General features: G+C 39.5%; 1 protein-coding gene across 4 annotated transcripts in view; it reads right to left on the bottom strand.

Moving 5' to 3' along the window:
- The window catches only part of PID1 (phosphotyrosine interaction domain containing 1), a 159,630-nt gene that overhangs the window by 90,509 nt on the left and 56,679 nt on the right, over window positions 1-12,442 (bottom strand). The gene's annotated exons all lie outside the window — the stretch shown is intronic.

Genomic DNA, 12,442 nt, shown 5'->3' with positions numbered 1-12,442 from the left:
AAGGATTAATATTCCCATTTTACAGATGGCAAAACAGCAAAGTTAAATGACTTGTCCAAGGTCACATTGAAATAAATATCTGATCCAGAAGCGGACCCTTAGTCATGTGGCTCACAGGCCAATAATATCTTGGATTTACATAGTACTTTTAATCTGTAAAGCTCAGAGCAATTGACAAGGGTAGGTACACGAGTAGCCCCATTTTACAGACAGCATAAAGAGACACATAGATATGAGGCTTTTTCTGAGAAGCACAGTGGATTAGACATGTGACTTCTCCTTCAGAAAATCAGGGTTCTCAGCCCAGAACTTCCATAGCTTCCCTTGTGATTTTGAACATGTCACATGACCAAACAAGACCATGTTTTATTTATATTATATATTTCTGGGTTCTCCAAATGGAGTTTTACACTGAAAATAAATTTGGTAAGGAAAGGGGTAGGACATTTCTGATCTCTACACTCAAAAAGAATTCTCTAGACTAGAACTGGAATTGAAGAGAGTTAATTTAAATTTCACATTTTTTAATAAAAAGTACAACCGTAAAACGGATATCACTGTTTCTATGGGGTTTGGAGAACTTGTCACTATAGCGTTCATATATGTAAACTAGTTCAAATTTATGTGAAGTAGCCCAGTTGAATTGTTCCTTTGTGCTGAATTATACTTTAATCTATGGATCAGTCTTCTGATTGTATATGTTTACTATGGGCCAAATTTTGCTCTGTTATACCAGTGTAAACCTGGAAATATTCCACTGACTTAAGTGCTGAAATTCAGCTTTTGGAGAGAATGGATGTGTCAGATTGACAATGCAAGACAGTCTTTTATCTGTCTATCACTGGCTTATATTTAGCTCAAGTAACGACTGAAAAAATAGCTACCATAGGACATTTGGCAGTAATCAGTGTGAAATGATCTTAGTCCAGTTTCCACAGGACAGGTGACCACATCTCAAACACCAACATCACAACTGGCACTGATCTGGACTTTAGTTGTCAGTGTCTGGAGAGAGGTCAAGGATGGAAGAGGCAAAAAGGGTACACCACACTGTCTCTCCAGAAGTCACCGTCAAGACCTATAAGTACCGAAGCATGGCAGTTGTGCAGTGCAAGGCAGATTGTACTGCCAATTCCCCTGCTGTACTTGGTGGACAGTCAGAGAACTCCAGCCTCCAGTGCTGTGAACATTGTGCCTTCCATAAACATCACTCTCACTTCAGACAGAGAAAACATGTGCTGATTTCACTTACAAACCACTCGGCATGAAAACCACGACATTTTGGAGCATTTTCTTTTAAATTTCTAAATTTTAAAAAGTACCAAACCAGAACACTTCAGTGAAAAAGAATAAGCTGTGACAACACTATTACTTTTTGAAAGAAAAGAAAATACATTTTACAACTATTTTAATGTTTACTGGACAAAGGTCTGCTCTCAGTTGTCACTGGTATAATACCAATGGGAACATAAAAGGTAATGCTGAACCTACATGAACTACCATTTAAATTTATTCAGAATATATGCATTATAAATTCAGTGCTATACAAATACACATGGACAGTACAGAAGACCATACAATACGTGTGCACAGTACCTGCAGTTAAAATGAAGTTCCTTAATAGATATGCTTGGTTCCTTAAAACTGAAAGAAATTACTTCACTTCTATATTATATGGTCATTTAAAATCCAGGATAATGTTTTCCAGTCTGGATATTTTTTAATATAATCAAATGCATTTTTATACAAAAGCATGTAGGCTTAATATTCTAAATTGTAATGTTCTTATTTTAAAGGAAAAATTTCCATTTTCAATCTTGACCCTCAGGTTTCATAGATTTAAGGCTAGAAGGGACCATTGTGATCTGATCTCCTAGGACCATTACTCTGGCCTCCTGCATAACGCAGGTCAAAGAACCTCATCCAGTATCTCACCAGTTTCTCTTATCTTAATATTGGGGGGAGGGGGGTTGATAGTTTCAGCCATAGCACGTAAGTGCTGTGCTCTTGCCAGATCTTATATGCTAAAGAGGGATGGACTTAAATTATTTAGGACCCAATCCTGCAAACAGCACTACGGAGGCAGACCTCTGCATCCACAAAGAGCCCCGCTGACATCAATGGAGCTCTGCCCATGCCACTCTGATTGCAGGATTGGGACCTTGGACTGAAAATGCAAGTGGTGCAGAAAGTAAAATTGAGGATTCAGTAGGTGGCAGTCAGCACTCTGAGTCAGACTGAGTCAATGACTCTGTTAGAGGACACTGTGTTAGTACAAAGAAAAGGAGGACTTGTGGCACCTTAGAGACTAACCAATTTATTAGAGCATAAGCTTTCGTGAGCTACAGCTCACTTCTTCAGATGCATATCGTGGAAACTGCAGCAGGCTTTATATATACACAGAGAATATGAAACAATACCTATTCCCACCCTGTCTTCCCAACAGATGTCTAATTCACTTGCACTCATTAAAGATCCAATGGCACGCTTCCATACAGCAGTGGTACTAGCCTCAGTGTCACAGCCAAATTCCAACTTGAATTATGTCTGCCTAAAATTTCCATTACAGTTTAAATTGGAGATATTTTTCTTCACTTCCTCTTTGAAAGAGCATTGTGAAGAGTTATTGGCAGAGAATGGCCACCATTTTCTACCCCATGATGGCTGCACTGCAGAGGATGACTGATCCCTATTTAGATATTCCAAAGTACTTTAGGATTCAAAGTATTATATATGCTAAAGAAATGATGAACATCTACCAATGAAAAGTTCCTGATTTTCTTCTCAACACAGAGAGGGTCAGCATTTGTGACAGGTTTGTTCTGAGCGTTACATTCAGGAATGAATAAATGATTAATGATGATTCTCAACCAAGTCACACAGAGTCCAAATGGCTTAGTTTGGATTTCTATTTATTTGCATTTTATGCTTTGAATGTGAATCATTATTTCTTCCATAACAAATTGGAGTATAAACTGTTCAGAGCCTTAAATAATTGTTTTACATTAAAAGGTTTAATTTAGATTATTTCTTCTGATTGGCTTCTCTTGCTAACGAGACTAAGGGATGATGATTTCCAATTACAGCTTTTGTTAACTCAAAGGCAGTTAAAACCACCAAGCTCTGCAATTGTAAAAAGCACCCAATTCCAGCCAAACAGACTTCTTCCTACCTTAGAAATTTTTCTCGGGCTCCAAATTTCTTCTCCTGGTTGCTCATGATGGAATGGTCCCCATTTATTTAACCAAAACTCAATTAATCTAACACAAGCTGTGGAAGATCTTTGGCAAACAGCTGATTATACTTCCTTAGACTTTATATGCTTCACAAGGTTTCCAAACTTCAAGATAACTCTCTCTTTTTTTGGCAAGTTGACAGCACACAATGTAACAGGGTTATTTGCTCTGCCAGGTTTCAAAAACAATATGAAATATGCATATATCATAGCAAGCTTAGAAAGAAAGGCTCATTATGATGACGCAAGCACACTTTTCAGGGTTTAAGAGAAGTGCAAATAATTTCTCAAATACATGGAGCATATACCCCATGGGCAGAGTTAAGATTATAGTGAGTTAGATATAGCAGACCACGGTTGTGCTAGCAGTGAGGTCTCTCTCTCTAGGTACAGGAGTAGAGGTTATGGGCTGATTGTGATGGATACCATAATATTTTCATTTCCTTGCTTCTGAAGTTTTGGTTTAGGCCACAGAAAACATCCCCAACCTTAACTGATGCACAGCATAGTGGTTTTGTGTATTATATCCCTATGAGCAAGGACTGGCTACCTGAATGACCACCTCTCTCCGTAATGTGCTCTTGCAACATTGGAGGTCAGCTGGGGTGCTTTTGGCTCTGGAACTTGCTCCCACATATGACTGAAGGAATCCCAAGATTTTTAACCCTTGTGCATGTTGGGTAGTCCCTCTCTTTGCTTGGGGCTAGCGTGTGCCACTTGGGTATGGCACAGAATAAAAGGTAGGGGGGGCCCACCTCACCCCAGCCCAAGAGAACAGCAGGAGACATTCTCCTAGAGCTCCCAGGCACACAGAGTGTACCATACTACACTCTTTTTGATGTGCAGTCACGCCCCATTTTTCCCCACATCATGATCAGCAAGTTCCACCAGGGAGTGGAAGGCTCAGTAAGACAGCCATAAACCTACCTCCTACCTGGCCATCTTGGATCATGAGGTCAACCCATGGAAGTAGAGAGGGAGCAGCACTCAGGGCTGCCCAGGAACGGGAACTTGGCCCTTGTGCAGGTCATGCAGGTGTGTCGGGAAACTCCTGGTGCCTTTCCCATGCTCACTGCATGCCCATGAAGGAGACAGGCAGACTCTAGTTTTCTGAGGGGGTAGCTGGGGGGCATTTCATATTATTATTTACAATATTCCCAGGGATTGTGCTGTGGGTGCAGTTCTCAATTTAACTCCCAAAATAAATAAATAATTGTGGTACCGCTCAGCTTTAATTAACATATATTCAAAATTAGAACCCATGGAACTATACCTAAGCAAGAGGCATTCAGATAAATGTGTGTAGTCAACCCTTGCTGGTGAATGTGATGTACAAGGAGGTTTTTAGATAGGGAAGTATAATTTAAACTTCCAGAACTAGATGCCCTTTGTTCAAACTCCTGCTTGCAAAATGTCACCAGTGCAAATGCTAACAAAAAGCAAGAACATTAATATATCTGACAAGACATGGCAACTTTTACTGCACCCAAAATACATTTTTCCTATCATGCCTATTTACTAGTAAGCAAACAAAATTTGCTACAATACATCCCATCACAGTGAAACATTGAACACTGCCAGAAGTCTTTTTCAAGCAGGCTGGACTTAGTCAGGTTTTACTAAATCATTTTAACTAATTTAAATCCTTTGATTAGAGGTTCATTTTTAAAGTCTAGGGATCATATCAAATATCTTCTGAACTAATCATTTTCCACTTGCATTCACACGTCATATTTCTGTTAGTTATTTTGCACTCAGCCAGTTCACAATACTGCCACTGACGTCAGTGGCATTTCCACGCATGAAGCGAGCAAATGATATGCCACAGAGATCTGCTCGGAAGTTCAGAGAGGAGAGCGTCACAATGCCAGATATGGTGTAGGATGTTCCGTTTAATGGTTGTCTGCTTGGCTACTGGCCTTCATAGCAGAGGCGGCTACATTTGTTGGCGCATTCAACCCTGTTCCCATTGAAGTCAATGGCAAAACTTCCACAGACTTTAATGGTACAGAATCAGACCGCTTACGTGGACAAACTCAGAGGTGGTGAGCACATGCAAATCCCACTGACTCCCCACTGTGAGAGTTGCCAGTGCTCAGCACAGAACAGGGTTTGGCCCACAGTTATTAAAGTGCCTTGTGATCCTATCAGAGTAAAGCCATTATGGCTGTGTCTACACTTGGAGCTGGGAATGCCATCCCCAGCTCACACAGCCACACTTGCACTAGCTGTCATCATGCCAGTGTGCTAAAAATAGTAGCGTAGCCATAGCAGCATGGGCAGTGGCAAGCAATGACATAATCCAGCTGCCCCAAGCATGTACCCAATGGTGTCCGGATGGATTTGTATTCAGTGCTCCAATCCTGCTGCTGCTCACCGCTACCTGTGCTACTGCGGCTTTGTTACTATTTTTAAAAAAAGAAAAGGAGGACTTGTGGCACCTTAGAGACTAACCAATTTATCTGAGCATCAGTGCTCAAATAAATTGGTTAGTCTCTAAGGTGCCACTAGTCCTCCTTTTCTTTTTGCGGATACAGACTAGCACAGCTGCTACTCTGAAACCTGTTACTATTTTTAGCTCTCTAGCTCAATGAACGCTAGATCTCTGTGCAAGCTGAGAATCACGCCCCCAGTTCCAAGTATGGACATTGATACTTTGTTTTTACATAGGCTTTCTTAAAAATGTGCAATAACTTTGCTATTGAAATCTTAGGTTAATGAAACAGAGCATTCTTCAATTCGTGTAATTCTAGACCAAGAAAACTATCTGGGGGAAGTGTAAATGAATGTTCCAACAAGCAACTTTTCCCATTGTTGTGCCCTCTCGTTTTTGAAATTATGCCTCTAAAACTAAGTCTTATTTCACCATCTCTCCCACTGATGAATATAATCTTCTAACACGCTGAAGCAATTAAGATCTGTACCACTTTTCCTAATGCAGCTGGGAGGAGTTGCAGGGAGAACTTGGCAATTAGAGTAACACTGTCAATTTGTAGTATAAAGTGTGCATGGCTTACATGCAACAGATAGAGAGTCCTAAATGAAGCAAAAAGAAAATGAGGCATTGTGCTTCCCATTCAAATATGTGGTAGAATAATAATAGACCCTGGATTAGGGTTTTATTATTATTTGTTTGTTTGGGTTGTTTAATTTGTTTCTTTATTAAAAGATAATGGCCACCTTCAAGTTATGATCTAACAAAATGGTAATAAAGACCATCAAAAAGCTAGTTAGCTGCTAGCCACATTATATTTATGGCTAGATGCAGCTGTGCTCAGGAAAACTGCTCCTGACCTCACTACAGCTGCAAAGAGAACATTTTTATTTGGTCTAGGATGAGATGAAGTGGGTTTAGGAATATATGCAGCAGCTACTCAACTGTGGTTTGAGTAGCCAAACTGGCAATAAATGTTTAAAGGTTGGGAGGGTACTTAAATTATCTGAAGGAAATTTAAATAAAATAGTAGATTTTTAAGCACCAAAGATGTCAAAAAGAAAATGCATGTTCTGTTAAGTATTAATACATAATTGTCTGCTGTTCTGAATAAATAATATATTGCCATGTGCTCTTAGTTCAGACTGGGGACCAGGAACCCAGACTCCTCACATCTAGAGATAAACTGAAAGTTACTAGACATGATTCCGTATAGCTGAACACAAATAACCAAGCAGTTGGATTATATAACTGAAATCTAAACTAAGACCTGGACTCTCAGCTGCACCAGAGCTCTGTTCTAAAGCTGGAGCTGCTGGGCATAATTTCAACCCTGTGGCTGTTCTAAATTATACTGCCCCCTGGGACCATTACCTCAGCTTGTAACAGATCTCTATGAGCCATTAGACCAGCCAAGAAATTGCCAGCTGACAAACCCCCTTAAACCAACTTTATGTCATCTGGGATTTCCCCCACATCAGGAGAAACCTCAACTGACCTCATAGGGCAGTTTTTCAGCCCCTCTGCTCCACCAGGATAGCACAAAGAGGCCAGAGCAGGGACCATGAGCTGACCCTCAGTATTCAAGTGAGAAGAAAAGCTTTATTTGCACCACATTTTACTTACTCACTATCTAGATTATCTAGATTTCAGTAGCATAAGATATGCACAGGAAATAGTAAACATGTAGTACAGGGTAGCAGTTTGCCACCTTTCTTTAAGTGATTGAGGTGAGAATTTGGGATTTGTCAAACAAATTGGGAGGAAAAGGACGGGGTTAGGGATGGTCCTGACTATTAGGCTATTGTGTTGTATTTAGCTAAAAGGGACAGTAGTCAAAAGCTGACATGCCATGTCGTTATTATTGTTACATTATTTATTTATTATTTGTATTGTGGTATTACTAAGAGCGCCCTCCCCCCCCCCCCAAATCAGAATCAGGATCCCATTGTCCTAGATATTTTACAGACACACAATAACTCCCTACCCCAAAGAGTTTGTTGTCTAAATAGAGAAGAGAGACAAGCAGAAATAGACAGAGTAATACCCAAGCAAGAGTTTGGTAAAATTTAACAAGGATATTTATCAGTAATAAAATAATTATTATTATTATTATTTAATTTAGGAATTATATATTACTCTAGGATTCTAAGCTTTTGTCTGTTCCTGTGCATCCTCTTAGTTAACCCAGCTTTCAAATTGGTGCAACTCCACTGACTTCACAGGCATTATTTCTTGAATAATGTCTCCCAGGAAAGGAGATCAGAATCAGGCCCAGGGGGCAAATTTAGGACACCTATTTTACAAGTATCCCAATGAGGATTTTCTTATTTGTGTGGGACATCATCAGATCATTATTTTTGAGGCATGAGAGCAAATCACTGACTATTAACTCTAGAAATTAATTATGGATTTTTGCATTGTGGGTCAAATTCTCATTTATGTCATGCTAGTTAAATTTGAAGTAACTCCAATAAAGTTAATGAACTAACACAGGTTTAATGAAGAGAAGGATTTGGCCCAGGGTCTTCAATATTCCATAAAGCCATACCACACATCAAGTACAGAAGATTATTAGTATAATGTATATTACAGAAGCACCTAGAAGTTCCAATTGTGGGCAAGGACCCCCAGCGTGCACAGAACACAAACTCCACTAACCACTACCATTTAGGAAGTCCAGACACAGGATTAGGTCCTTTCTACTGCTGGTGAACATATTTTTTCACAACTCCAGAATAACAGGTATAAATTATACCTGCTTCCATTAATTCTTAATTTTTCATCTGTAACAGTATGAGTCAGATTTGGTTTTAAAACATCATTATCTCACTAATGCCACCTATGCAAGTTACCTGCCATCTTATTTGAAAAGAACTTTAAAAGCATTAAGCTCACATTAGTCATTTCAGAAATGTTAATATTACATGTCCAACAGAGATGAGCAAAGAGCTTGAATGTAATAATCTTCCCAACTGAATATAAAAGAAAAACCACAGGCAATGTATCATACCTAAAAATGCTGTATCATGGAAATTTATGTTGCCATTTAACAAGAGCTTATCCCTAGGAAAGGAATGAGTTGTACCTAAACTATAGCAAATCAGCTTTGATGAATAATATTCCTTGCTAGGCTCATGCTGCTCTAATCGAGACCCCCCTGGTCAATCCAAGAATAAGGGTCACTACATTTGAATGAAACCACTACTGACTCTGGTCACTGACTCTTCAATACAGACTTCACATTGAAGAGTCTTATAATTTAATACAAATGTTCAACCAATGACACCACTTCACAAGTTACAAGGCAACATTTTTAACCTCTGTCATTTTGCATTACAGTAACAATGCCTGGAAAAGCAGCAACAGAATACATAAAATCCCTTGTAATGCCTCCACAGCTTTAAGAGATAGAAAACGAGGAGCCTTGAAATCTGCATAAACTAATATAATATTTGATTATTCTTCAAAGGATAAGGATAAAGCTTTAAAAAAGGGACAGTAGAAGCAGCTACTTTTGAGAAGCGACCATTTTGAGCAACCTACTTTCGAGAAGCGGTCCAGGTTTCCAATCTCAACCTGATGCTACAGTACTTAGTGTTGTGCTGAAAGGAGAGGAAGTTTCCACTTGAAAACACAAGAGTGCATCACAATTAATAATCAAAGAGCTACAAGTTAGATAACCACAGTCAAATCTAAATCCTCAGCATATGAACAAGGGGGAGCCCAATATTCATATGTGGGGATCTAAATTGCACTCATGCACATACAAAAAGATATGTATTTAATTTTTGGTAGGAGCAATTTAGAAACCCATGATTAAAAATCTCGCCCAACAAGTGAGCTGGAAACAATAAAACATATATTCTTAGCATTCTCCTCCCCTTCCCAGCTATATTAGGGTTTAACTCAAATAGTGACTTTCTATGTACAGGTCCCTGATTAACCAAGGTGTTTTGTTTCTCTCTTGAAAACAGCTACTATTGTTGTGACCAAAATGCTAAAACACTTTTCTTTTGTCACTGTCTACAAACATTAACTACATTAAACCGCATAGTATTGCTGAAAAAAGCAGCATCCAATCTTGTTGGCACCCATGTTGTTGACTTTCTTGACAGATAAGGGGTCTCAGCAGTGGGCAGGATCAAGACCCGAGTGTCCTGCCCAAGACTGTAAGCAGTGTCAGCAGTAGAAGGTAGAACCCAAGCTTCCACTCTGGGCTCTCACCTCACCTGTCTCATAAATTAGTCTGTTCATCTTTAAGAAATATATTGGAATCTTTGACAGCACACACTACCCAAGAAGTTTCGGCTACGCTGGCCTGCATTATGAACTATATGCAATCACAAGCAAAGACTGCAATGGCATCTGAGGTGTTGTTCAGTCTTGAAATCCTGAGACTGCAGCAGTGCTCTTGCCTGTATGTCAGGAATTTCAAAGAAAGAGAGTAAAGAAAAGAAGGGCCGGGATAGCAAGAAGGAGCTGGAACTTGTGCCCTTGAGTAAGTTACTATTGCACTGAGAGACTATGACCGTTAGAATTTTGAACGTGGAATAACTGCAGTTCTGTGCTGCAAAATCGAATGTAAATTATATCTTGTTTGTTTGTGTAAGTGTGTGTTTGCTTGGTGGAGTCATGTTGTTGAGCCTAGAATGATAGGATAAGATTGGAAAAAGGCAAGCCTAGGTATACAGATTAAGAAAATGCAGACATGGGAGGCACTCTGATGGTTTTTAAAGGCTGGGTGAACACTCTTTTCAGGAACCAATCTAGCGAGCAAATTTACTCAACAGTCTAAAGCTGGATGGTGGAGGGAAACTGTGGGAGGGTAAAGCTGCCTGAATAACATTTGCTGAATAATTTGGCTAAATTTCACAAACTTTTGAAAAAATTATGCAATTAAATTTTCCCTAAATTATTCATCCAGCAGATAGTCACATAGTATTTGCCCAACTCTATTTGCTATGTTTTTTTATTACTCATCTAGGTCTTTTGGTGGATCTAACCAAAAGGCAAAAGAAAAACAGTAATTGCTATTGAAAAAGTTACCTGAAGAAGTAAAAATGAATTAGTCACTGAAGTGCTGCGGGGGTGGGGGTGGGGCGAGGAGCGTTGAGCATCAAGGGGAGAGGAAGCCAAACCAGCTACAAATATTTGAAGAGAAGGATAAATAAATGTAGCAATGAGGTAAAATAGGGAAAGGGAAAAATCGGGTTAATAACTGAGGAAAACTTCTTAACCATGAGAGCAATGCAAATACGGAATAGTCTCCCAGGAAAGGTACTAGAAGCCTCATCTCTTGAGTCGTTTGAGACGAACTCAACAAAGCACTGGAAACTACACTGTAGGCAGCAATTCTGGCAAGGAGATGGACTACAACACTGCATGACATACAGTTGTTGCCACTGACAAGTAGGGGAAGAAGATATGTATATAGTGGTAGCTGATAGGATGCTTTTTCACAGAAATACATAAAAAGCTAAGTATGGAATAGGATTCTGACTGCTATAGATTCCGACTCATTCTGCAACACGCGTCACTTGTTAAAGAAGAGCTTTCATTTGTTAAAGAACTGCAGGATGAGTCCAATAGCACTCTCTGATTTGAACTCTACAATCATACTCTCAGAGGCAGAGTTAAATTTCCTTTCAGAAAGTGTTGTTAAGCCAAAGCCCATCACACAAAATGTGAAAGCCAGACCCTCCACAGTCCGTACTATTAACTACTGATGTTCCCCAAATTTCATTATGTATCAACACAAAGGACAAAAGACATCATTAGGGAAACCTCTGGCAGTAGGAATGACTTATAATATTGTGTAGGGCTCATTTGGCTTGTGTTCTACTGTATCAACACAATGCAGCAATGGCACTTGACACTGAACATGAGCTCTTCTCAGCTGCACTCGCAGCAAAGAGCCACAAGAAAGTCAAACTTCCTAGAACAAAGGTTTGCTCATAAAATCCTGGTGACGACATTCCAGGAAAAAAACAGCCTAACACTGTAAAGCATTTCATTTCATAATGTACCCACAACTCATTTCCTTTACCTACTGAGAATGCTGTGAAAAGCATAGGAAACCACCATCAAGCAACCTCTCCCTCCACACCTCTACCAAATGGCAATATCTCAATGGCTATTACCAGAAACAACAGGCACAAAAGGTCTTGTAAGTTTTACTTGTAACTTGAAATTTCTATTTCACCTACCACTGTGACATCAGAAAGGGTTTTATTTTACAGCTGGCATCTTGCACAGCAAGTGATGCCCAAGACTAAAAGAACTGTTCTCTCACTACCTTTGGGCTCAGGTATGTATCTGGCTCAGCAACTGGAACTTAGCTAACAATCCTGTTGATGATGTACAAGCCAAATGAGAATCCAGCTCAATCTCCCCTAACATCTGTGGCTCCACTGGGCTAACTTAGTTTTGTAACTAAATTAGACAGATATACCCAGACAGACAGGCAGATCTGTTCACTGTTGTTAAATAGTCACAGTAGAGAAAGTACTTTATGCGCTTAAGCAGTTTAGAGAATAAATACACTTTTTCAGGAGCTGTAGTTTGCTGCAATTGGACAAAGTCATCTTGCTGGTTAATTGATTCAAGGTCTAATTCTTTATTTTTAAATATGATCTCAAGCCTGATCCTGCAAAGCCATTTCAATGGGCATATATGTATGTTAGTAAGGATTACTAAACAGGGTGCTTAGGCCTGGGAACCTCATCTTTCAGTGTTAGTACCGATAATCATATTTAAATTAGCCCAGGTGA

Source organism: Lepidochelys kempii, chromosome 9, assembly GCF_965140285.1.
Source record: "Lepidochelys kempii isolate rLepKem1 chromosome 9, rLepKem1.hap1, whole genome shotgun sequence".
Lineage (NCBI taxonomy): Eukaryota > Metazoa > Chordata > Testudines > Cheloniidae > Lepidochelys > Lepidochelys kempii.
The sequence above is the reverse complement of the archived record's forward strand: the minus strand, read 5'-3'. Positions and strand labels throughout refer to the sequence as shown.